This window comes from Euprymna scolopes, chromosome 36 (genome assembly GCF_053919585.1).
Source record: "Euprymna scolopes isolate OS-2025 chromosome 36, ASM5391958v1, whole genome shotgun sequence".
NCBI classification, from domain to species: domain Eukaryota; kingdom Metazoa; phylum Mollusca; class Cephalopoda; order Sepiida; family Sepiolidae; genus Euprymna; species Euprymna scolopes.
The window spans coordinates 97200069-97226695 of record NC_136517.1 but is presented as its reverse complement, the minus strand read 5'-3'; the positions used below and the strand labels follow the sequence as shown (position 1 = coordinate 97226695).

The following is a 26627-nucleotide window of genomic DNA, read 5'->3' as shown; positions in this document are numbered from 1 at the left end:
ATTATAATGATATTTCAAAACAAGGTTACATTAAAGGGAGGTCACTCTGATATTCTTGTCCAAAGTTGCCAGATTGACCTTTGTAGAGTAAAATTTTGCAAATTTAGCCTTTTCTGAAGTAGTTTGACATTCAACAATTGTATTGGTCCTTTTTCAAAGTGTAATGTAAAGACTAACTAAGGAAGAAACCAGCAGAATATTATATAGCTTAAAAAGAATCAGAATCTGTAATTGTATCGGAACCAGAAAAATACTGGAATCGCCACATCACTAATATTAAGAGAAATAAAATTTCGGTCAAATTTTGGAAATTATGGAATCAGTTTTTTTTCTTTGTTTTATGAAAAGCGGGCATAAAAGACTAATCAAGAAAACCAACTAAACTCTTTCAAAGACATAGATAACAAAAAGTTGTTCCATTAATTCTAAAGAGAAAGAATCCATTAAGGCGTCCCTTGCGAAATAACTAATTCACACCATACTTCTATCTGGAGGCTTTGTTCTAAAATGCAGGAAACAAAAAGGTGTTTTTTTTTTCATCTAACATATGCAAAACAAATTGCAAGTATGAGTTTGATCCTACTTCATCCCTTGATACAAAGATGAAGTAGGATCAAATGTAGTAACTGTTCTCTTCTTGTTTGGAGAGGAGGAGAAATTAGATAGAGGCTATTTTAATTTTTGTCTCAATCCAGGGTGCCACTTTTTTGAAAGCTGCACATTCTACACATTAAAAACACAACCTTGTGTCTAACATGAACCCAGGTAGGGAGGCAAGTAAATATTGATATCTCTTTTCTATGTATATAATTCCAAAACGTTTTCGTTTCATACGACTTCAATCGAAATTCTCAGAAATTAAGAAATCCCTTCCCTAAGTCTAACACTTGATCTCTATATGAGATTTTTTTTTTTTTACACAGTGATCACCACTTATCAAGGCCCGGAAGCCACTCAGGGATAAGGGTTATTGCAAGTACATTACGTTAGTGTGGAGATTTGCTGAAGTGTTTACTTAAGGGGGCGGTTCATTAGGAATTTGTTAACATTGGACTTGAAGACATCCAAGTTGTAGTCCGGAGGGAAGCAGGCAGACGGAACAGAGTTCCACAGGCGTGCAGTTCTAAGAAAGAAGCTTTGTTCATGGAATCCGCGTTATATAGATATATACGCGAGATAGACAGATATTTGAGTGTTCCCTTAAATTCTCCTTTAATTATCAAATACCGAGTTAATAAAAAAGTGAAGAACATAAATTTTCCAATTGACCAGTTAACTAAGCTAAAGTGTATCTTTCTTTTAGTGCTGTGGTCTTACCAGATTCAAGGACAATACTTCATTTAATCTAGTGGAGTATCCTGCTTAGTGCTGTGAGTATAGGCAATATCATGGGAAGAAGGTATACCGTTCCTTGTATAAGCTAGTGTGAGGTAGTCATATCGAGGAGCTCTTTATCGAATACCATGTTACTTTAATAAAGTTTACTCATAGAAAGAAATATCCTCATGCCAGGTTATCCTTACAAATCTGTGCAGAGACACCTTTCATACCCGACGATAGTGTTTACTAAGCATTCAAATTCTTTCTCTCTCTCTCATGTATATATATATATATATATATATATATATATATATATATATAAAATTTTAGTCATTCAATGAATTTAACAATTTATGATGTGAAATGTTTGAATTTCAAATCAAAAGATTTTTATTATTCTATGTAAGACAAAGAATACATTTGAAATATTATAACTCCTTATCCTATAGGATTTCGATGTCTACCATCTCTTCAGATGAGAAAATATTAGCAAATAGTTATAATGGTTTACACCTCATTTGCTAAAGTCAGTGAGACATGTAAAATCGCAATTAAAAGTTGTTTAAGTATTTAAATGTCATAGAGTAAGGGAAGTTAATGAAAAGGATATAAAAATTCACATCCAAATTGCATGGTAAAATCCAAAGTGAATATCTTTGATAGCAGTGTGGTAAAATGATCCAAACTGTATTTTGAGTAATCCACATCACAATATAATGGTCTGAAGTAGGCATTTCCCTGGAGCAATTTTCTTTGATTATATAATGGGTCCGGTAAAAAAAAAATTATATATATATATAGGTCCGGTGGATCTGTTTATTAATAAACATATAAATTGATATATATTAAAATTCCACTCCAAAATATTGATTATTATATTTTACCCAATATATAGTAGTGGCCACCTAGCGAGGCCTGATCATAAAATACACTTAAATATGAAATTTTAATTTATGCAGACTTCATATTTATTGCACTGGGCAATAATTTTTTTACTTTTTGAATGTTGTCTAGAATTCTACAACTGATTTAGGGCATTTTTGCGCTGCTGAATCAGGAAATGGCATCCATTTCTCTGCATCAGGTAAGATTTTTGTGATAAGTTGATTTGAAAAAAAAAATAAAAATGAAAAAATATCAGATCTTGTGATAAAATTCGTTACATTTTTTGTGTCATTATCAGCTGATTTTTGTCAACACATATCATCCTAAATGTTTTTAAGAGAAAAAAATTGCTTTTTCTCTTACTTTCCCTCTCTAACCTGCTCTAACTAAGTCTGTCGACCTGTTCCACAAATTCCAAAACCTCAACATGAATTATCTCCAGAAAAAAACCCCGAACAAACCTAGAACCCCATTCTCGAGCGTAGACCCCTACTACCATGTCGCCTTCTCTAACATAAGGGGTGTACGTTCCAACCTTCTCATAGGAGTAGCGAATCTCTCAACAAAGGCTTCCTTTCTAGGGCAATTGCTCTTGACATATCAAAGGCCTTCGATAAGGTATGGCATAAGAGCCTACTTCACAAAATTTTCAGCTATGGTATAACTGGAAATGTTTTCTCAATTATTAAATCAGTTCTCTCTGATAGGCTCATAAGAGTAGTGGTTGATGGGCAGAAATCAGAAGCTCACTATATTAATGCTGGTGTCCCTCAAGGGTCTATCCTGGACCCAACTCTTCTCCTGATCTACATCAATGATCTCCCAAAACACATACTTAAATCATTCGTTGACATCTATGCTGATGGCACGATCATCTATGACAACACATCAAAGGCCATAAATGACTTATGTATGATATGAAACGAAATTGGAAATTAAAAGACGTTTCAATTATACCAGTCATCATAGGAGCAACTGGGCTTATGAAAAAGAACTTTAAAAAGTACATAGCAAGCATACCCGGTGAACCAAGTGCAAGTGAAATACAAACGATTGCACTGAAAGGGACGGCTAGAATCCTGAAAAGATCTCTTGGTTGGACTCACTAAAATAGGGGTAAATGTCAGACATCTGGTTGGATGTCCCATCCCCTAGAAGAAAAAGTTTAAGAAAAATGAAAAAAAAAGAGAGACAAAGTTCTCTCTGATTCTCTCTCCTCTGATCTTGAGCGTGTGGTACAATGGAGGAAGAGGTGGCTGGTTACTTTTAATGCATCTAAAACCAAGCTTTTATCTTTACATCATCAACGCTCTGATCCCCATCTGGCATCAATTGAAATGGATGGCTCTTGTCTTGGGGTGGGCTCCATGTTTTGACAAGCTTCTGGGATTGACCTTTACTCCTGATCTGAAATGGAAAGCGTACATCAAATCTGTTGCTAAGGTCGCTGGAAAAATGGTGGGATCCTTCTACCGCTCCAGTAGATATCTCACTGCTGATGCAATTCTCTATTTATATAAAAGTCAAGTACGTCCAAGGATGGAGTACTGCTACCATATCTGGGCAGGAGCTGCTAAAAACAGCCTATCCTGCCTTGACAGAGTACAAAATAGACTTCGTAGCCTAGTGGTAGATACCCTTTTCTCTTCCCTGCAACCTCTCTCCCACAGAAAGGACGTTGTAAGCCTGTCATTGTTTTATCGTTACTTCCATGGGAAGTGCTCATCTGAGCTCCAATCCAATAAACAAGTTCTTGATGAACCGCCCCCTTAAGTAAGATACTTTATCAGATCTCCATTACTAACGGTTACTACGATATTGTCCCATTGATTACTGTACACGCAATAACCCTTATCCCCGAGTAGCCTCCGGGCTTGGATAAGTGGTGACTTCCATGTAAAAAAACAAAAACATATATTGATTACTGTAACATCAATTACTGTAAACTGAATGGTAGGAATTGATAAAAGTAACTACATATAAATCTTTGATGAGCTGCCAGATCTTGGGACCGTTAAAGATCTCAGCTTTTAATTTCTCCATGGTCAATCCTGGGAAAGACTGGCACAATTAAGTGAAGCAGTCACCATCCTTGGTGAAGTGCTTGATTAAGCCAAGCTTGATGTGTGGCGATGGGAAGAATATTCTGCCTTTGTCTACCAAAGGGTCATTGATGACGTTCCTTTTTTTGCAAAGCAACAATTCCTCCTGCACAGGCCAGTCCTTCTTTGTGTAAGCTGAGCACCAATTTTTGGAAGTTTTCAAGGTTTGCAAAATTGTTGTTGACCAGTCTTATTATAGAATCAGTACTCTATTAATTTTTATATTGCATCCAATATATAGTAGAAACTTCAAAAGTAAAAAAAAAAAAAAAAAAAAAAAAAAAAAAAATTACTTTGGTGCCATTAACTAGAATCGAAATGAAAACATGTAGCTCTCCAGCATTATCCATATGCATATGGGAAGAAGATATGTTAAGTCGACTTACACCTGCAAAGTTTCAATTTTTGACCACTTAGCAGCTATTTTTACCGGCTAAAAACAAAATTGAATTTGTTCCACAGGTCCGAATCAAGTTTCAAGAAAATTGAAAGAGTAGTTTGATAGAGACTGTTCCACACACACACACACACACACAAGGTCACTTTTATATATTTTTATAATTCATGCAGATTACATATTTCTTATTATAGAGACAATTCACTATCGATTATTATATTGAACCAAAAATATGGTAGTGAGTTCAAAACTAAAAAATATAACTGGAGTGCCATCAGCTAAAATCAAAACCAAAACATACAACTTTCCACTCTCATTCCTTAGCCTCTGAGCCACGCCCATATATATATATATATATATATATATATATATATAAAAGTGTCTGCCTGTCTATGTACATTTCCCTACGCAATAACTCTCTCAATTTTCAGTCTACAGACTCGAAATTTGATATACAGGGTATGGAGATTTGGGAAAATCTTTGTAATCCATTTTCGGCCAGAAATTTGGCTGTTAAGGGGTCAAAGTTCAACGATTTAACCTTTAAGAACTCTACCAAACTCCTCCACCAATTTTGGGTATAAACAATTGAAATTTTAGCTATAGATTCTTTGGACATGGATCTAACTTACGAACTTGATTTGAGCCCAAAACAATAAATGTTAAGGGGTCATAATAGGGGTCAAAGTTAAAAAAAAATGACTTCTACGGTCTCTACTAAATTACTCAGAGAATTTCTGGTCTAAACATTTGAAATTTTACATAAAGGGTATTCAGAGATAGGGCAAGCTTTTTGATTGGTTTGGATTGAAAATTTGAGCTACCAATATATAAATGGATGTATGTATGTTTGCATGTCTGCCTAAAACTTTTGACAGAGGCGATGGATTTTCACAAGATCAATATCCTTTTGAAGCTCGACCCTTCTGAAGACAAATGCTGAAAAATTGGCTAAAAACAATTTCTTCACCCTCAACTAGGCACTTTTCTACAGGGAGGGGTCGCTTTTTTTTACCAATATTTTTGAAAGTCATCCCCTCTTTTCGATTGCCTAGCCTTAATATAAACCTATGTCGTTTCCGGTTTGGCGGTGATCGTAACAGCAAAGACGTCACGTTTTTTCCCCATTCTTTTCCTCCTTCGCAGTACGGGTTCAAGCCTGCCTTCCTACTACCACTTTTTTTTTTTTTTGCTCAACGCCGGGCACCCATGCTAGTATAGATATATATATATATATATATATATATATATATATATATAAAAATAAATAATTTCACCTGTAATTACTTTTTTAAAAATATGGAATCACCCGATCATTGAAGACAAGATTCTGGCAATGAAGCAGGCATATATATATATATATATATATATATATATATATTCAAAGGTAAACAGTTACATTTGGTTGCTACAAACAGCCATCTGTTTCAGCAATCAATGAGACTTCGTCAGGCGACCCTGAACCATTCGGCACTATAGAAAAAAAGGAAAAAAACTGAGCTGAGCTCTTAAAAAGAAAAAAAAAAAAGAGAAAAATGGAGAAGTCGTATTTTAACCTTTATATATACAGCAGAACCTCAGGATATCGTGGCTCTAGGATACGTTTTTTTCAGGTTACGATGTGGAATACTATGTTTTTCTGGTCCCTGATTACTGTATTTGCCCCGCTTTACGGTGTTATTTATAATGTTATTTTATTATATACATATATATATTGTACTGTATTTTGTTTCTAATTTTTAATGCCGTATTCCGGTGTTCTACTGTATATATATATATATATATATATATATATATATATATATATATATTTCTATTAAAAAATTAAATATGTCTATTTCTATTAAACAATTTTAGTTAAGGCTCCCCCCCCCCTCTCCTTATATAAATGAATTCTCTTTCGTAATTATAAACTTTTTAGAAGTCGAATTATGTAGGTGCTAAGTCTGCGATAGGTTAAAGTTAGTTGCTTTTTTTTCCGGGAATTTAAACTGCATCCTTCATTTTTACTTTTTCTTTTATTTAAAGCTTCTTTAAACTCTCTCTCATATATATAATTATAAATTCATCTGTTATCCCTTTTTTAAATGATTGGATCACCGGATCGGTGAAGACAAGATGCAAGCAAGCAAGGCCCACAGAGTTTTATAATTATATAGATATAATATCTTTTGTTACTTCAACATTTGCGACGTTATAAATTGGATGAGTTTAACAATCATTAAAATTTCTTTTTAGTCTTAAGTGTTAACAAGTTTTGAAAACCTAAAACTCATGTGGGAGGAGGACATACGTAATGGAGCCCCCCCCTTCCCCCATATCATCGTCCTAAATTTTATTAGTTAAGAAGCATCTTAAGGCTAAACCTTTTCTTGCATGTCAAATATATTGCATGAAATTAAATGTGCATCCATTCAACCCTCGGCAGCGAGTCGAATCTTTTATGGAAAAAGTCTGTAAATAAAGAAACATTGTCGACATTTTCTAAAATGGTGCAACGAGAAACGTTCTTGGTAATATTTAACGGCTCAAAGCCTTTTTTTGTTTGTTTCTTCGCAAACAAAGACACCATTACACTTGATCAAGACATGTTCGATATTTCTTTTCTTTATTTCGTGTTTATAAATGGAACAATAGGGGAGAATAAGGCTTTGCACTTATTGTGAAAAGGTAATGAATATTCATTCCAGTTATAAATATGTTCTTTAACATATGTTTGACTCTTTTATTTGTAAATTAATTTGGTTGTATTTTTTATTTTTTTTATTTATAGGAACATATGGCATGGTTGGAAATTATGCTCGATCTCTTTAATGTTAAGTGAGTGGAGAAGTGGTGGGAGAGAAAGAGGCGATTCAAGTTCGTTTAAAATAATCGAAAGCTAAAAAACGGTAAAAAGTTTTAAAAAAGGTAAAAAAAAATAATTTTGGTGAAATTGTGATAAAGACTTATATTTTAGAAAAGAAAATGCGAAAAGAAGGTTTCTTTAGCAGGAAATTCGAAAAACTAGTTTTTTTTTTAATGCAGATTTTGAAAAAGTTGAAATTGATTCAATCTCTTTAGAATCAGTAAAATGCAATAGAAGATTTTGAAATGGAGAAAATGTTGCTTTGATGCTTTTTACAATTCAGGAATTACAGTAAAAGAAAAAAAATCTTTTCATTGAAATTATTGTTGTTGATGGAAATGGACACTTGTGATGGAATATATATAGAGACCCTAGTTGAGGAGGAGAGAAAAGAATAGAGGGAGAGAAAGAGAAAACAAGTAAAGAAAAAAGAGAGAGGGGAAAGTGAAAAAGAAAAGGGAAGGAAGGCGAGAAGGGAGAAGGAAATGAGGAAGAAGGAAAAAGAAATACAGAGGGAGAAGGAAAGAGAGAGGGAGGAGAAAGAGAGAAGAAAAAGGAGAAAAAGAGAGAGAAAGGAAGAGACAGGAAGTTGAAGAAAGAAAGAAAGGGAAGAAAAGATAACGGGAAGGAAAGAGAGAGAAAGAAAGAAAAGAAAAAAGTGGGAAGGAAAAAATGGAGAGAGAGAGAGAGAGAGAGGGAGAGAGAGAGGGAGGGAGAGAGAGAGGGAGAGAAAGAGAGAGAGAGAGTTAAAAATCATGCACGTCTAAGTGACCAGAACCACTCTCCCTGGGCCCACTCCCTTTATTTTCAGTTTTATTTTATACTAGCGGGGGGGGGGGGTATCCGGTGTTGCCCGGGTGTTTGGTGTGTGTGTGTTTTTGGGTAAATGAGAACAAAGATCGTTGGTTGTTTAAAAAAAAAACAAAAAAAAACGAAGCCTTGACGCGCAGTTGGAAAATAATAAAGAGTGAAAAAAAAAAAAAAAAGAAAAAAAAAAGAAAAAAAAGTGCGACTTGGCAGGTGCCCGTTTTTGATGAGTTAATGACGTCAACTTTGAGTGCGGGACAGTGTTTTATTTACCGCAAGTCTGTTCGCTTCTTTTTTTATACAAAAAAGCTTAATGCACATGTGGCGATCGAAAATTGTTGAACATTTATCTTTTGAAAGTCGAGCAAATTAAATAGACAGGCGACCCCGGTTGTTAATTCGTAGATATTATCATTTAGGCGTGATATAAAAAGTTTAAAGAAGTTGTGAGGCAACCGATCGGTTCTTGGAAAAAAAAGTCTTTCTTGGACATACACGAAAATGCGCGCGCACACACACACAAACATTTTCGCTTTTATATTTATAGAAGAAACCTTCCCACTCCACCTAACCCCAAGTTAAGTAATGAAAACGTCTTATGGCTCCTTAATAAAAATACATACAGGCCTGAAACAGTATCAACTTTTAGAAGGTCACTCTTCCATGAGTTACTTCTCCCTTTTACAAGAGGGTACGGATTTATTGTCAGTCATCTAAGTCACTCTACAGACAAATCAGATTTGCACTTAATCCAGAGTGTCCCTCTTTTGGGAAGTTAGACTCCTTCCCTCTCCCCAGTAAATTGGAGTAAGAGACAGTTAAGAAAACCTAGCCGGCATCAAATATTTTCATGTAAATAAAGAAGGTGGCAATTCTAAATTGCATAACACTGACGACATGGGTGTGCCAAGTCGGAATCCAGTTGGTTCCACAGTTTCGTTTTTGCTTAAGAATGTTGGCAACCTTCAGGTGGCTCCCTCCTGTAAGCATCTGAAAGAACTGTGGAAATCCGATACACTGTTCTGATACCTTGTTATAATACAGCTTCCTATTTCAGTAGTTTTTTTTTTTTTTTTTACAAGAACTGTAGACTTGTGAAACTATCTTCCAACTGACCGTTTTCCTCCTGCCTACAATCTTGGTATTTTCAAAACTAAGGTTAAATTTTTAAATTTCGTTTCATTCATTTTTATTTCAATAAATAATTGTCAAATAATCCCGTACATATCATGTAGAGATGAGAAACACATACCGACACAAAGTCGTCACAGTTTGTTTTTTTTTTAAATTAATGTACAGATGATGAATCTAACAATTTCCAGGAATAATACTCGACTGAGCTCCAAATCTATGGTTTTTCCATGTTAGACATTCACAGCAAGAACTTAATAGCTTCTTTCTAAGAAGTGTACACTTGTGGAACTCTCTTCTGCTGACAGTTTTCCTCTTCCCTATAGCCTTAGTTTTGAAAAGACTAAGGCCGGCAGTCATCTCTTGTGAAAGTGCACTTTCCTTGTGTAGCTTCACAATAGCTTGTCTCACAGAGTAATCAAGTTTTTGGCATTTCACCATAGTGCCGGCTGATGCAACATTTACGAATGACTAAGTAAGATTTATTCTTTAGAGGAAATAAAAAAATTTGAATATAGCATACTGTTTACATTGTTTTTCTCAATTTTGTTCCTTACTTTTGTATATTCCTATTTTGAAAATAAATAAATAATTGTTATAATTCGTTTTCTATCCTTTGCAAATGATTCAAATTTTAGTATGTTATTATGGATGATAACGACTATCAGTTGTCAAAATTTCAGCTTTTCACGGTTGTTATTTCTAACAAATATTAGGTTTTAAAATTGTGTCCCTTAGTTTTGGACGCTAATGTATATATATATATCTATATATAAATATATATATATATATATACATATATATAAAGTGCGATCCCAAAACTGACCATAAATAACCACAATGGTTGATGGATCATTAAACTTAAACCAAACCAAACTTATATTTTTGTATCTTTTTTTTTTTTTTTTTAAACAAAATATGTTAATTTTTGAATTGTTAATACTATGAGATTGTATTTTTCAATTTCACCTTCTCTTTTTTTTTGGTTGGCAGTTATAACGGTTGAATAAGATGAGAATCTATATTATTTAGATTCTTCAGACTACTGTTCTCATTTTGAGTGTTATTTTCACAACGTCTCAGTTTAATATAACCTCAGACCTTCTTTGGGTGTATCTTGTTGAACTTGGCATAGTGGTTAAAGTACTTGGTAAAACTAAGTTCCACTCTTCTGAAGGTGAAAAGGTTCAATACTCAGTGCAGGTGACTCTCAAAATACAAATGCAAATTACTTAGGACTTCTAGCTGCCATTTGAAATTTCGTGCAGATTCCCGAGTTCAATAGCACATTTCTAGAGTTTGACAACATATTCTTGAAGAAGCAGGGTTCATACTGATTTTCAATGTCCATTTTCAAGCAATTTTCAAAGCTTTCTAAAGTTTTTCAAGGCCTTCTCCAGACAAAATTCAAGTTTTCAAAACAAAATTTGGAGTTTGTTTTACAATCCACAGTGATTTGAAAAAGTGGTAAAAAAATCAAATATACAACAAATAAATGTTACCATAGCCAATAAAAGTTACTTTGCAACCTGCATCATTTTTTAAAAACGTTTTTAAGTAGTTTTAAATACTTTTTATTTCATCTCAAATATTCACTCTCTTTATGACTTAAATTTCCAACCAAGATGGCTTCTGTCTTTTCCACTTTTTGTCCCGGCCAGCCTCATCTTTAGTTATCACAATTTTTGGGGTTGGTGGGTTGGGGTTCACCATTGGAGAGTCCTGTCCACACAAGGAAAGTTTTTTTTTTTTGAGGAGGGGGCATAAAGAATGCAGTTTTTAAGGCTTTTTAAAAACTTTTTTCCAGAAATTTTCCATATTTTCAAGGATTTTTCAAGGTAATAACAAAAATAAGGCCTTTTCAAAGCAAAAGTCAAAATTCAAGGACTTTTCAAGTCTGTGTGAACCTTGAGAAGGTTAGAGGTTGTGAAAATTATACTCAATATGAGAACAGTAGCCCAAAGAATACGAATGATACGACTAATCAATCCTCATCTCAAAAACTTTTCTAAATAAGATGAGAATAATAGTCAGGAGAAACTAAATTATTGATCCGGATCTAAAAAATATTTTTTTTGAAATAGAAATCAAATTCATCTTGGAAGATTTCTCATTTCGGATAGAAATCTTCTGGAATTAATCGAATCTCAGTTTAAGAGATTTAAGCTATAAACCAAAAATAGAATTCAAGAGCAGAACCACTTGTTAGTGATGGGAAAGAGGGTGGAGGTAATTCTGTGATCTGTTTATTCTCGCACGAATAATTGATAACTAAGCACTTAATTCAGTTTTGTTTCCGCTTAAGTATGGATGCAAAGAGATCAATGAATTGTCCGAGTAAAGTGAGCATTGGATCAAAATGTTTAATGAGTTGTGCACGATTCATTGTTCGGACAATGAAACTGGACGCACAAGAAATCCATTTCTGCCTTTTTCATTAAAAGAAACGGAAAATCAGGAAAACAAATAAATAAAAAGCAGTGGAGTAGAAATGTCAGAATCAGACTGAGATGTGTTTGTTTTTTTTGTTGGAAGTATTTCTGTCTTTGGAATTTCCCAACTTTATGCAAACAAGCAGAAGGAATGCAATTAAGACAAGGAAATGATAAAAAAAAGCATCCAGAAAATTATTTGAGATTTCATTAAATAATTTCATTATTTCTGCTGCCCTTACACAAAAGACAATTTTGAAGAGAAAAAAAAGCAACAATATTAATCAAACAGAATATTTGTTAGAAAATAAATACATTTCAACTTAACGGTGTCAAAAAATGACTGTTGATCAAAATTGATATTTGGTAAAAGTCATTAAAGCAGCAAAAATGATCAGTAAAAGAAAGTCATACAATAATATATATATATATATATATATATATATATATATATATATATATATATATATATATATACACACATATACAAACGCAAAAACTGTAAATTATAATTTACAGGAATTTATTGTTTGACAAGATACTCAAAAAATAAATTAATTTACTACTCTTTTTTGAATATCCTGTCAAACAATAAATTTTTATAAATTATAATTTACAGTCTTAAATTGTGTTCTTTTATTAAATACATAATTTCCTATTTTTGTTGTATTGAGCTTTTTAATTTGATTGAGAATGCGATATAAATATTAATATTTGCTTTAAATAGCTTTTGACTTGTAAACTTAATTTTTACTTCTTGATTTAATTCACTGCTTTATAAGGAATAGACATTTATCTTTTTTTTATTTAAAACGTTAGGTTTTATTTGCAATTGGTTTGACCCATAGCTGATATATCTAAATATTAGTTTACTTGTCCGACGTCCAGTGTCACAAAAAACATTGTCATCGCAAACATTAATTAAGAAGAAATGAATCACCTTCTTTTATACCCGCTCTTTACCAGTTAAAAATCATTTGCTTTCTAAAATTTTTCAAAACAAAAAAATAAAAACATCGCTGTCTGTTTACGGTTTCAAATTGGCTATTTTACTTTAGAATTTTAAAAAGTCATGTTCAGAGGAGACAGTGATTTTTTCTATTATAGATTTTTTTAATTAAAAAAAAATGTGCAAGTGAATTGAAATCTGTTCTTCATAATTTATATTAAAAATTATTCAGAATTCAGAAAAAAAAATGCGTTGTGTTGAATTTTTATTAAAAAAAAAAATGTGAATTTTTTAAATTAATTCTTTTTAGCTATAAAAGATTAAAAAAAAGAATTTAATAAAAAATTGTTTTAAATTCGTCATTACCTGTTTTATTTTATTTTTTATTAATTTTATCTATAATGTGCTTTAAAAATTTTAAACTACCATGGAATTTCCATGGCTTCTGCTAGTAATATAATAATTCATTAATTGTACGCAATTTTACCAACTGGGTAGCTCGTCAGTTATAACCTGTTAACTTAGAATGAGTGCTCTATGCCAGACTGATGGTTGAATATGGTTAAACTTGTGCTAATTTTTGCATTAAATACTAATCCTATTAATTTCTAATGGTGCATCTGACGAATACCATAATACTTAGTTAGCTGCACCATATCATAAAAGTTCATACAAACTTTCAGCAAAATCAAAACTGATATTTGGTAAAAGTCATTAGAGGTACAAGTAGCAAAAATGACCAGAAAAAGAAAAAAAAAAAAACCCTTAATATTACAATCTTTGAATAATATATATATATATATATATATATATATATATATAATTTTAAGGGGATTAGAACAACAGTCTAAGGAGCAAAGTTTATTTAATGTATTAGTAAATGCATTAATACAATTAAAAGAAAACAGTTGTAATGTAGATATATAATAAGCTCGATAGGCATAGATATGCTAGAGCTATTTTAATATTGAGTAAAATGATTGACAATTTATAATTAAAATTAAAAATTTGTTTCAAAAGGGAGAACAAGCAAAATCAATAAATTGTACGATCGTTTCAGAAAAAATGTTTTAATTGAGATAGACAATACGTCTTGGACAATAATTTTATCATTTGATTTTATAAAACAAAGTCTCCTCATCAGCAAAAAGAGTGGGTGGGGGTTTAAAGACACCAAAAATAAAAGTAGCAATTTTTAAGTAAGGCAGATATATCTTTTATTCGTCCACCTTTAAGGCCCGTAAGTATAATCGTCAATCCATTCATTGGGATGTTGTTAAATGGTTTATGAATGGTTGAAATGGTGAGTTAAAAATATATTATCCACTGACATGTTTCATCATCTACGACTCATCAGAATGACTGAATCTAGCGAGATTTGAAATCGGGACCTCATGGTTAGAAGCCTAAACTTCTATCCCTGGGCTATCTTATGCAATTGCTGAATGCATCGCATTTTTTATGCAGATGTTATTTATTTGTTTTTGTTTGCAATACTTTTGAATGAATTCAATTATTTTTATGAAAGTGCATTTTTTACCTAACTGTGAGTTGGGAATAATTTTCCCTTTTACCAATCTGGTACCCACAAATGGGGAGCAACATATATATTGTTTAAAATATAATTATCCACTGACACATATTTCGTCATCTACGACTCATCAGAGTGGCTGGGTACCAAATTGGTAAAAGGGAAAATTATTCCCAACTTGCATTTAGGTAAAAATACACTTTTGTATAAATAATTGAATTCATTCAAAAGTATTGCAACCTAAAATCTAAAAAAAAAAAAAAAAAAAATCATTGGTATATGTTAGATTTTTAAAAAATGGTAACATATACCAACGATTAATTTTAGAGTTAAAAAAATGTCCTCATCAAAGGTTTGCACACTGAGAGGTCTCCTTACGTTTAAAAAAAAAACCCCCCAAAAAAACCTGGAAACACTCCCTTACAAAGGTTAACAAACTATATTTACTTCAATGAGCTGGTTAAAATTTAGATTCTTCTCTCGCCTCCCCTCCTATTAATAATCAATGGAAAATTGTCTCTATAATATATAGGTAATCTGCATGAATTAAGCATATCTTACGACTAGGCAATGCTGGGCAGCCTGTGAGTATATATATATATATATATATATATATATATATATATATATAAGTGTGTGTAACGGCATGGTCTCTACCAAACTACAATGTCAATTTTTGATCTACAAACTTGAAATCGGCATGAATTAAAATATAATTAATTAATATAATTAAACATGTTTTACAACCGGGCAAGGCCTGTTAGTGTGTGTGTGTGTGTATATATATATATAAGTTTCGGGACGATTCCAATATTTTTCCCAATTCCGATACAATTACTGATTCCGTACTAAATTACTGATTCTGATTCTTTATAAATCTCTAAATATTTAACTATAGCGTAATTTACCTTGATTTCTGTAAAAAAATACATGTTAACTATGCAGATATTTTCCTAAACGTAAAATTACATTTGTGGAGAATGATCTATAGATTTTAGCTTTATTGGCCATTTTAAAATCAATAAATATTTATTATTTTATCATTATTACCAGTAATGGAAGATTTTGCTTTAAACAAAATCAAATAAAAAAAGACAATTAAAAGAATCGTTTTGGCATCGGAAAATAGACACCATGTTTTTTTCGATCCTGACACCGATTCCCCCAAATTTGTTAATTTTTCCGATTCTGATTAATTGCCATATACTAATATATATATATTTATATATTTAGTAGGTTCATTTCACAGTCGGATTTCGTCGCGGTTTGCTTGATCTGTGTTGGTTAATTGAAATTCTTGTGTGCAGGGCGTTTGCTCAGTTGGTAGAGTGCTTGCCTTGCATGCAAGAGGCTCGGGTTTCGAATCCTGAGTTCGGATGTGTCTAACTGATGAGCCCAAATAAGGGCGAAACTCTAGTCTTGAACTTCCGGTTCTTTGACTGTCATGGCTCTTAGGGCTGCGACGTTGTTTGGCTGTGGAATTTATTATATGTATATATATATATATATATATAATGCGGATTACCCAATATACAGCTTGGATCTTATTACCTCACTGCTTGAAAGAACAGTCACCATGGATTTTACCACGTAATTTGGATATAAAATTTTCATATCCTTTTCTTCAAATTCCCTTGCTTTATGACTTCTGATTAATCAATTATTTTTGACTTTGATTTTCCATGTTTCACTGACTTTAGCAAATAGGGCGCATACCTATATAAATATTTGCTAATATTTTCTCCTCTGAAGAGATGGTAGACATCGAAACCCTACAGGTTAAAGAGATAAAATTTCTAAAGTATTATTTGTCTTGCTTAGAATAATAAAAATCTTTGATATGAAACTCAAACATTTCACTTCAAAAAAGGTTTTTTGAAATTCATTGAATCACTACAATTAATTTATTTGCTCTATCTTGCATATCGAGCAATTCTTATTTAGATGAGATAATACTTCTAGAATATTACTGCCAGTAATATTTTGTAAATCTTATAATCACACGTTTCCATACTAGCTGATTGTTAAATTATTCTGAAGTGTGTGTGTGTGTGTGTGTATACATATATATATATACATTTTAAAAAATAATAAATAAATAAATAAATAATACGTCCAAATAAAATAGTGCGACTTTCTAAGAAAAACACCGGTTCTTCGAAGCAGAGACATAAACATTACTATCGTTTAAAAAATCAAAACAAAAACCACTTATATATATATACATACATATATATAGTTAATGTTTATATGTAATTTAACTACTTAGTGAATGAAAAACAAAGTTCTCATTTAGATATCTCAACAGTGCAATACAAGTACTAGGATAGATACACAAGTATTTACTTATTTTCTAAAAGTTTTTCTTTTATTGATCACAACAGTACATGCAATTGTTTTGGCATATAAGGTCATAATTGTACCTATTTACTATGCCTTCCCACGGAACAGATACTACACTTTGATCTTGTTTATATATTTTATTGCTTTTAAAAATTTGGAAAATACAATTAAGTAAAAAACAAAAGATTTTTAAACAACAAAATTAGGCACAAGGCCCTACAAAGAGATTGGGGAAGGATTCAGGGTCTTTGTGACTAAAGTGATTAAAAGTAATAAATGTAGACTTTGGAGTCTTACTCTTGACTGGCAACGTTTACCAAAATACCTCATTCACTCTATGGATCTTAATCTAACTAATAAATCCCCAGCGTTTAAGAGTCAAAAACATATTTACAATTTATAAACAGTTGTCTGTGTGTTTGTGTATGCATTTTTAAAAAAAAAATTTTTTTTTACTACACTTTGATCTTGACCAAAAGGCCAAGTATAAAGTCATAATTGTAAAGCAAATTATAACTTGCACAAACTTGGGCTTTATTAGCGTGTTAGAAAAAAAAACAACATTTCAAATGTTTTTCAATGCAAGAATAGGATCTTTCCAATTAATATAGTTGGTATATAATATATATACACAGGGTGGCCGAAAAGTCCCAGGACACTATACATGTATTTTTAATAAAACACAGTATTTTTTTAATGAAACACACAGAAAACATATATATTCAACAAAAAAAGAGAACTTTATTAGAAACAAAGCAGAAAACAACTAGAGTAATTTAGTGGTCTAGGGGATCAGTATGTTGGCCCTCGTTGTTCTTGCACAATTCCATTCGCCTCCAGGTTCTTTGTGCCATTTTTTTTAGAGAATTCCTTGATACACTAGCAAAAGCTGCAATAATCGCATGCTTTAGCATCAAAATATTAAAAATAGAGTGTCCTGGGACTTTTCGGCCACCCTGTATATATATATATATATATATAACTTTCCTGCAGGTTGAATAATGTTGAGAAAAGAAATTCTCATTTTTTTCACATTTGATATCAAATCTTCACATTCCATAGGCGATGTTTCTGACAAAAGGGAAAGAGTTAAAATTTATCCATATAACACGTATTGATATTATTTTAATTGGAATTCATTATTGAGATGAGTATTATTTATTAATTTTTTTTATTTATTTCAGATTATTATCTTCATTTTTTCTTAGTTGTTTTACAACGTTTCAGCCAACTATTCCTCCAGAGGAAACAACTAAGAAAAGATGAGGATAATAGTCCACAATAAATAAAAAATTAACACTTATTGACTAGTTTTTTTTTTTTTTTAACTTTAATAATATTTTTTTTAAAGTTTTTCTTGCATCAAGTGGCTTCATGCCTTGTCTGGAGTGATTTTCATAGAAAAATGAAATAAATGAAAGTTCACAGCAGAAAATGGTGATTCCCCCCCCCCAAACAAAGTCCGAACAGAAAAGTTTCACAAAGAAACTAAACAGTTAAAAATACTTTTGTTATTAAAATCTTATCTTTCAGCATGAAACTTTGAAATTAGGTGAATTTCTCAAAGAAGATCAAATTATTCTGCATCTATGATAAACTATATATAAAAAAAACCCAAACAAAATGAAAAAAAAAAAAAAAAAAAAAAATGTTCCTGTCTCATTAAAATATCAGGTTGACAAGAAAGTTCTTGCCGTTTTTAACTTTTAAATTCAGATGAACATATCTTGGCCCAAACAAAAATCTTTTGATTGAAATAAGCACCATCAGAATCAACACTTTTGCAAATGCAAAACAAGTGTATTTATGCCAGTAACGTAAAAATCTTGCGTTTTGGTGGTGATGAAGTCGCTGAAGTCATTTTTGATATAGTTTAAGTTTTTAAAGCATTTTTCATGCAGAAAGTTGTTGAGATGCTTGAAAAAGTAGTAGTCGGTAGGTGAGAGGTCTGGAGATTATGGCAGATGAGGCAGAGTTTCGTAGCCCAATTCATTCAACTTTTTACAGGGTTGGTTTAGCAATGTGCGGTCAGGCATTGTTGTGGAGAAGAATTGGGCCTTTTTGTTGACTAATTCTGGGTGTTGTTGTCAAAGTTTCTGATGTATTTAATCCATTTGTTGACAGTACTTCTCTGCCGTAATGGTTTCGCCTTCATTAAAAAAAAAATGTAATAGGTGAGACTCATTGCAGACCACCAAAAAATCAGCATGATCTTCTTTTGGTGCAATTCTGGCTTCGGGAAGTGTCATGGAGCTCAGGTGGTGTCTAACCACTAAGCTGAGCATCGCTAGTTGTTGTAAAGAACCCGCTTTTCATTGGAAGTCACAACCTGGTTAAGAAACGGGTCGTTCTTGTTGCGTAAAAGAAGGTCATTCTTATTTCATAACAGCAATTTTTTTGGTTGTTGTTCAATTCGTGAGGCATCCATTTATCAAGTTTTTTTTTGTCTTTCCAATCTCTCTCTCAAGTGGTTGGAAACCGTAGTATACGTTACGTCTAATTCAGAAGCAAATTCTCAAACAGTTGTGCATAGATCGGTTAAATTTGCGTCCATTTTTGAATTAAATATTAATCATTATTAATCCTTAACTGTGCATCGAACAGGTACCATAATACTTTTAGCTACCCTGTTGAAGAGATTGTGTTATCATTGATAAAACAAAAACAGAATATAAAAGGGAAAAATAATTATGAAAAAACGGTTATAATACACACACATATCAATCATACCAGTTATAATAGGTGCCACGGGGCTTATGAAGAAGAACCTGAAGTCCTACCTAACTAATATTCCTGGTGAACCAAGTGCAAAAGAGATCCAGACAACCGCATTTACAGGAACAACAAGGATACTAAAAAGAGCTCTCGGTTGGTTTCAATAAAAAGCAAGGCAATGTTGGCAGCTGCTTTGGCTGCCCCATACCCAGCATTATAATCTTCAAAGGAAGAAAGTTAAAACACAGACGTTTCAGCACATTAGAAACAAGTAAATTTTTAGCTCATTGAATGTGCTTTTATGCCAAATTGATGGTTGAATATGGTTAAATTTGCATTAAATACTAATCGCAATTAATCCTTAACAGTGCATTAAACGGATATCATAATACTTTTAGCTGCACCTTATAATCAATGTCCATACAAACTTTCAGATCAGCCCAGTAGTTTCCAGAAAAAAAAGTAGAATGGACATACAAAGATAAATATAATACAGATATTAATGAAGGGTCGATTCAAAGATTTTCTCCTGATTCCACTAGAATTGCCATTCTGATGAATTATTGATTCCGATTCTAAAATCACCCCAAAAAGTAGAATTTCATGGGGGGGGGGGATAACATTTTAAATTTAGATATATTTTTCTTTTTGATTTGACAAACTTCTTAATGTTTTCCCTTCAGTGTAGATTCTGATAAGTTCATGTTGCCATTTTTACCATAATTTGTTATAATTTTATTGGGATTTTAAAAACATTTTATTATTAGTAACAGCCATGGAAAATTAAGTTTTAAACAAAACCAAAATTAAAAGATTCGTTTTTGTTAATTTACAATTTCAAGCAGTCGTCCCAACACCCAAACATACGCATATACACACTAGCACACTCCTTCGCATAACCGGGCATAAAATACACTTAAATATATTTTGATTTATGCAGATTGCATATTTATTACTGCAGAGCTAATTTTCTATTGCTTATTATATTGTACCCAATATATAGTAGTAATTTCAAAAAGTAAAAAAAATATGACTCAAGTGCCACCAGCTAGTAATTGTCTGTATTTTTGAGATGAGGTGTTTTCATTGAGATTGTCGGACTGACTTCCTTATCTTGGTTGTTATAGACACTCTATAAATGTCTATAACAACCAAGATGAGGAAGTCAGTCCGATAATTTCAATCAATGCCACCAGCTAGATTAAAAACCAAAACATTTAGCTCTCCAGTTGTATTCACTACCACATCACCTAAAGACACATGGATATCAAAACTTGAAAAATTAACACAGGAGCACTTTAAGTCGACTTATGCTTGCCAAGTTCCAATTTTTTAATTTTGACCCCCTAGCAGTTATTTTTGCCAGCTAAAACTAAATCAAATTTGTTCCACGAATCCAAATTCCCTATATATCAAGTTTTTATCCTGCAGACCACAAACTGACAGAGTAGTTTGGTAGAGACTATTCCACGCATACTCATGTGGTCACTTTTCTATATGCATGAATATTATAAAATAATATTATTATAAATATATTTTCAATACATTCTCAATATGATCATGAAAAAGTTCCCAATACAATAATATTAAGCTCAATATTAGGAATGGAGGATTATTAGGAGTTAAATTAGCAGGGCACGCGGTGTTACTTGGTCATAAAATATGCTTAAATATGATATTATAATTTATGCAGATTTTGAATTTATTATAGAACCAATTTACTATTGATTATTATATTGTACCCAACATATAGTAGTGATTTTTTCAAAACTAAAAAAAAAAAAAATGACTTAGGTGCCATCAGCTAGAATCGAAACCAAAATATTGAGTGCCTTAGCTTTAGTCCTTGCTGTTTGAGCTATTGTTAGATGGATAAGAAATCGCTAAAAAAGAACAAACTTTAATGTATAAATGTATGCATATTTGTGTATATGTACAAGAACACTTGAAGTCGACTTACGGCTACCAAGTTCCAATTTTTTTCAATTTTGACTCCTTAACAACTATTTTCACTGACTAAAAAACCCACAAAAGAATGGTCCACAAAAGAATGGTGCAATCATTTGACCCACCTTGTCCCACTCTATGATCTTGCGTCTCAGTGGAGATGCAGTTTGAAAAAAAAAAAAAAAAAAAATGGAGACAGACACACAGACATAGTGAGTTTTATATATTAGATTAGAGTGAAAATAAGCAATAGAAATTTATCATATTTCCTTAAAACGCAATAAAGTCGAGGATAAATCAATTAAGTGTCCTTTAAATCTGGATTTTTCAAAGAAAATATTTTCTCATCAGAAAGTGAAATCATTTAAAAAATATATACGAGTTATTCTGCTTTACTTTGTGCACTGAATGACGTCATCAATTTCGGAGATGACTGGGCACAGTAGATGATGTTAAAAAATGATGACATCTATCAAATAAGAGAGAGGAGGTAGAAGAAATCCTTTATTTAAACGATGTGTGACCTTTAAGTCAGAGTTAGAGGGCAGGAGAAAGAGAGCAGAAGAGAGAGATAGGGAGGGAGAGAAGCAGTAGACAAAGAGCAAGAGCCAGCGAGAGAGAGAGAGAGAGAGAAAAAAGAATAAGAGAGAGAAGAGCAAGAGAGAAAAGAGTAAGAAAAAGTGAAAAAAGTAAGAAAGAGAAAAAATAAAGAAAGAGCGAGAGAGAGGGAGAAAAGCAAGAGAGAAAGAGCGAGAGAGAGGGAAGAGAGAAAGAGAGAGAGGGAGAAAAGCAAGAGAGAAAGAGAGAGAGAGAGAAAAGAATAAGAGAGAGAGAGAAGAATGAGAGAGAGAGAAGAGCAAGAGAGAAAAGAGTAAGAAAAAGTGAAGTAGGAAAGAGAAAAAAGAGCGAGAGAGAGAAGAGAAAGAGAGAGAGAGAAAAGAATAAGGGAGAGAGAAAAGAATAAGAGAGAGAGAGAGAGAGAGAGAGAGAGAAAAGAATAAGAGAGAGAGAGAGAGAGAGAGAGAAAAGAATAAGAGAGAGAGAGAGAGAGAGAGAAAAGAATAAGAGAGAGAGAGAGAGAGAGAGAGAAAAGAATAAGAGAGAGAGAGAGAGAGAGAAAAGAATAAGAGAGAGAGAGAGAGAGAGAGAGCAACAAAGGGAGAGAGCAGGATAGAAAAGTAAAAAAACCCAACAAAAACACAGTGTGATGGAGTATGTATAAACACATACAAAAAGAAAATGTGATGTAATGAATAGGAATACATCCGGGTTCTTTTTCACAAGAAAAGGATTGGTGTAAGCAATAAAAACAGACAAGAATAGCAGCCTAAAGGAAGACGCTGAAAGACACGCCAAAAGCCTCATGCTTAAGGATATTATCAGCGATGACCATGAACACCTACTCATTAAGACAATTTACTTCAACTATATTCCTTTCCGAGACATATTAAAAAGTCTGCCATTTTTGTTTTTCCTTTTAAAAGTTTTCTAATTTCAAATCCAACGAAGTCCCCAGGCCATGCAGACTCAGCCTGCTAGTAACAAGTGATGACAAAATAGCTTTGCGGCAAAAATCTCAAATTGCAAAAGGTTTTCCATTTCAAGTTTTTCATAACCCGAATCCAAAGTATGCAAGAACAGCTGGTAGAAATTCAATCCTTTGAAATGGATCTAATAAAATAGGGCGATTGCAACTGAAAGTACTCTATTATGTATAGGGCAAATATCTTTTTGTATGTCCAGCTAAAACCCGAAAAACATACAACACACACACAAAGCCAATATATGTTTTTTTAATTGGCATAGCACCAGATGTATAATATCTAAAATTTAAAAAAAAAAAAAAAAAAAAAAATCACATTTTTTTTTTGGGGGGAGGGGGTCAAATTGTCATTTATATCATTTAAGGTTATCAAGATAGACATGTATCTTAGTATCTTATAGTGTTATCATTTAATAGGAAAAGTAACTGATATTTTCAGTTATGTGTGTGTGTCCAGAGAGAGGAATGGGCTGGGCAAAAAAGAAAGAGGCGTTGGGAAGAAAAATGAAAATTTATGGAAAGAGAGAGGGGTAGAAATTATGTTTTGTCCCAGGCAATATCGGGTAGCACTATTGGTTCCATAATAAAGTAAAAGTCGTCAATAAAAGTTGAAAATGCTAGAATTAAAACCAAAAATCCTTAAGTTTTGAAACAAAAAAACGATCTGGATTACATTTCTGAATTTTTGAGATAAGGATTGGTTATTTGCATTATTTGGATTCATTGGATTACTGTTCTCATCTTGAGTGTCATTTTCACAACATTCAGTCGATGTAACCTCTGACCTTCTTCAGGTGTATCTTGTCAAACTCAGGAATGTTTCTGTACGGAGGTTACATTGACCGAAACAGTGTGAAAATGACACTGAAGATGAAAACAGTAGTCCAAATAAAACGATTAAGATTTATTCATTAAGTTTTATCGAATTTGGTAAAGAAACAAAAGATCTAATCAGATCTTCAACAACAAACTTGAGTTGTGTGTGTGTGTCCAGAGAGAGGAATGGGCTGGGCAAAGAAGAAAGAGGGGTGAAGAAGAGAAGAAGAAAAATTGGGGAAAAGAGAGGGGTAGAAATTACGGCACACTTTTGTCTCAGGCAATAGCAGATAGCACTGCTAGATCTCTAACAAATTAAAAGTCGGTAACAAAAAAAAAGAAAAAGAAAAAAAAAGATAGTTGAAAATTGCTAGAATTAAAACCAAAAATCCTTAAGTTTTTAATCAAACAACGATTTAGCTTTATTAACTTTTGTTGAATTTGTTAAAAAAACAAAAGATCTGATCGGATCTTTAACAATTTTCAAATCAATGCATTTGTCTTTTTATCTCATTAAACACTCTTTACATTTTCTGACAAGAGGTTTTTCTCACACAATCATCTTATAATCAATGACCTTTTTATTTTGTAAACAGCAGGCACCAAAAGCATCTCCCTCCATCCTTTGCATCCAAGAAAATGCTTTCCGCTTCCAATCAATATTCGTTTATCTTATTCCAACAAGAGAAAGAAAGAAAAAAAAAAAAGTGGAAAAGTCCACAAGAAGTTTTCAATAAAATCCTTTGAAACCATTAGGAAAAAACACAGGAAATATTGATATTTTAATGAAAGTTACAAAAGCTTTTCTTTTAAAAGTCAAAGAGACTCTTAACTTATACACTAAACACAAGAGATAGTAAGGAAAAAAAATAAATCATCAAATTTGGTTAAACGTTCATTTTTACATGTTGTGCACGATTTTTACAAATTGACTTTCAGGTAATCTATCTCTGACCAGGTCCTTATCCCTTCTTTCTCTCAAACCCATACTTATTGATTCTTCCTGTTCTCCTTGGCTATTCTCTGTTACCTCAACTGTTCTACATCTACTAACGCAAACACTCTCAGACTTTCAAACTAACCTATTTCTGTCCAGGTCTTTATTTATCCCACTTTCTCAAGTCCATCCTTGTTACTTCCTTTTATGTTTCTTTTAGTCTGACCTTGCTACCTCAACTGTTTTACATCTACTAACCCAAGCATTTGCATACATTCTTTCATCATATTTGTATTTTTATGGAAATCACTCAACAAGGCATGAAGTCACTTGATGTAAGGAGCTAAAAGAATACTACATCAAAATCTTGCCAAGGATAAGTATTAAATGGAATAGATTCTGACCTGAAAAACAGCAGTTCTTCCCTCTTTGTCAGAAACATTGCTTATAGAATATCAGAATTAAAGAACAAAATAAGGGAAGTTTTGCAGCTGAAAAAAGTAAACCTAAAATTCACTTTCTACTCTCTGTAAATTATAACATGGGGTCGAGTTAGTAAAAAGCCATTGAGAAACAAAACCAGAAATAAATGTTCAATCATTTTTTCTCCATTTTTTTCTTCCTTACATCTTCATAATTTTCCATCAATTCTTCATTTTTTTCAACTGAAAAATTGATGCATTCTTCTAATCTGTTTTGAAAATATAATATTGTTTTTTATTTTTTATTATTTTAATTTGTTTTTTTTTCTTTAACATCGGTCTTACATGCTGGCCTTCTCCAGTGAACTGAGCCCATTAACTCTAACATTCTACATTTACCGCGAGCTAAAAATACCAGGTTGAGAAACTGGCACAGTCTATCCTTCTCTGAAGGGTAGATAGGACTCTCTTAAGCCATGGTAGGCAGCCCATCTAGTGATAGCATCATGATAAAAAAATACCCTTCACAACCCTGGCGAAGCATCAAGTATTCAGCTACCAACAAGACTTGAATTACACTACAAACTCGTGTAGTGAGTTTAATTTCGGCTGCGGCCGTGCTGGATGGATCTACATTACTAACGCAAACATTCTCATCTGTTTCATCATCATATTTGGCATGTGTTGCACGGCTTTAAGAAATTGACTTTCAAACTAACCTTAAGCTGACCAGGTCTTTATCCTTTTTTCTCTTAAGTCCATCCTTATCATTTCCTTTTATGTTTTCTGTAGTCCGATTCTGCTACTTTTTTTTTTTTTTTTTCTTATAAGGGAGTTACTACTAATCAAGGCCCAAAGGCCACTCAAGGTTTAAGGGTTAATGAATGTAAGGTGATAGTACAGTAATCGTTAATGGTGTAAGTTGGGCAAAACTTGATTATTTAAAGGGACGGCTCAACAAGAACTTGTTAATATTAGACTTGAAGGCTACATACTGTAGTTGACTGGGAAGCAAGCCAATGGAACATCTAACTCAAACACTGTCATCCATTTTTTCGCAATCAAATTTGGTTAAACATTTGATTCATATGCCGGCATGTGTTAGACGACTTTTTATCTTTCTCTCAAATTCATATTTATCAAAGTTTTCCTTGGCAATTTCCCATCACTATTAACCCAAGCACTCTCGTCCATTCTTTCATCATCATATTCTGTTTAACATCAGATAACAGCAAATGACCTACGTAACCTGGAGGTATTTAACCATCACTGCCTATGCTACATTCTTTGTAACCGTTGCCAACACTTTATCCTCAACAGTACAATTCGTACTCGCAGCAAGATCCACTCTCTTCAAAAATCTATCCTTGCCAGATGCTGTCATTGATTCGGTCATGCCCTTCGATGACACCCAGGTGATTTCATCTGTGAAGTCATTGATCTAGCACTATTATCAGACTGGAAAAAACATTGCGAGAATCAACTTAAAACTTGGCTCAGGA

At 32.6% G+C, this 26627-nt stretch overlaps 1 protein-coding gene across 1 annotated transcript in view; it reads right to left on the bottom strand.

The window, feature by feature from the left end:
• LOC145260695 (dihydrolipoyllysine-residue succinyltransferase component of 2-oxoglutarate dehydrogenase complex, mitochondrial-like) overlaps nt 1-26627 on the bottom strand; it is a 160540-nt gene that overhangs the window by 94424 nt on the left and 39489 nt on the right. The gene's annotated exons all lie outside the window — the stretch shown is intronic.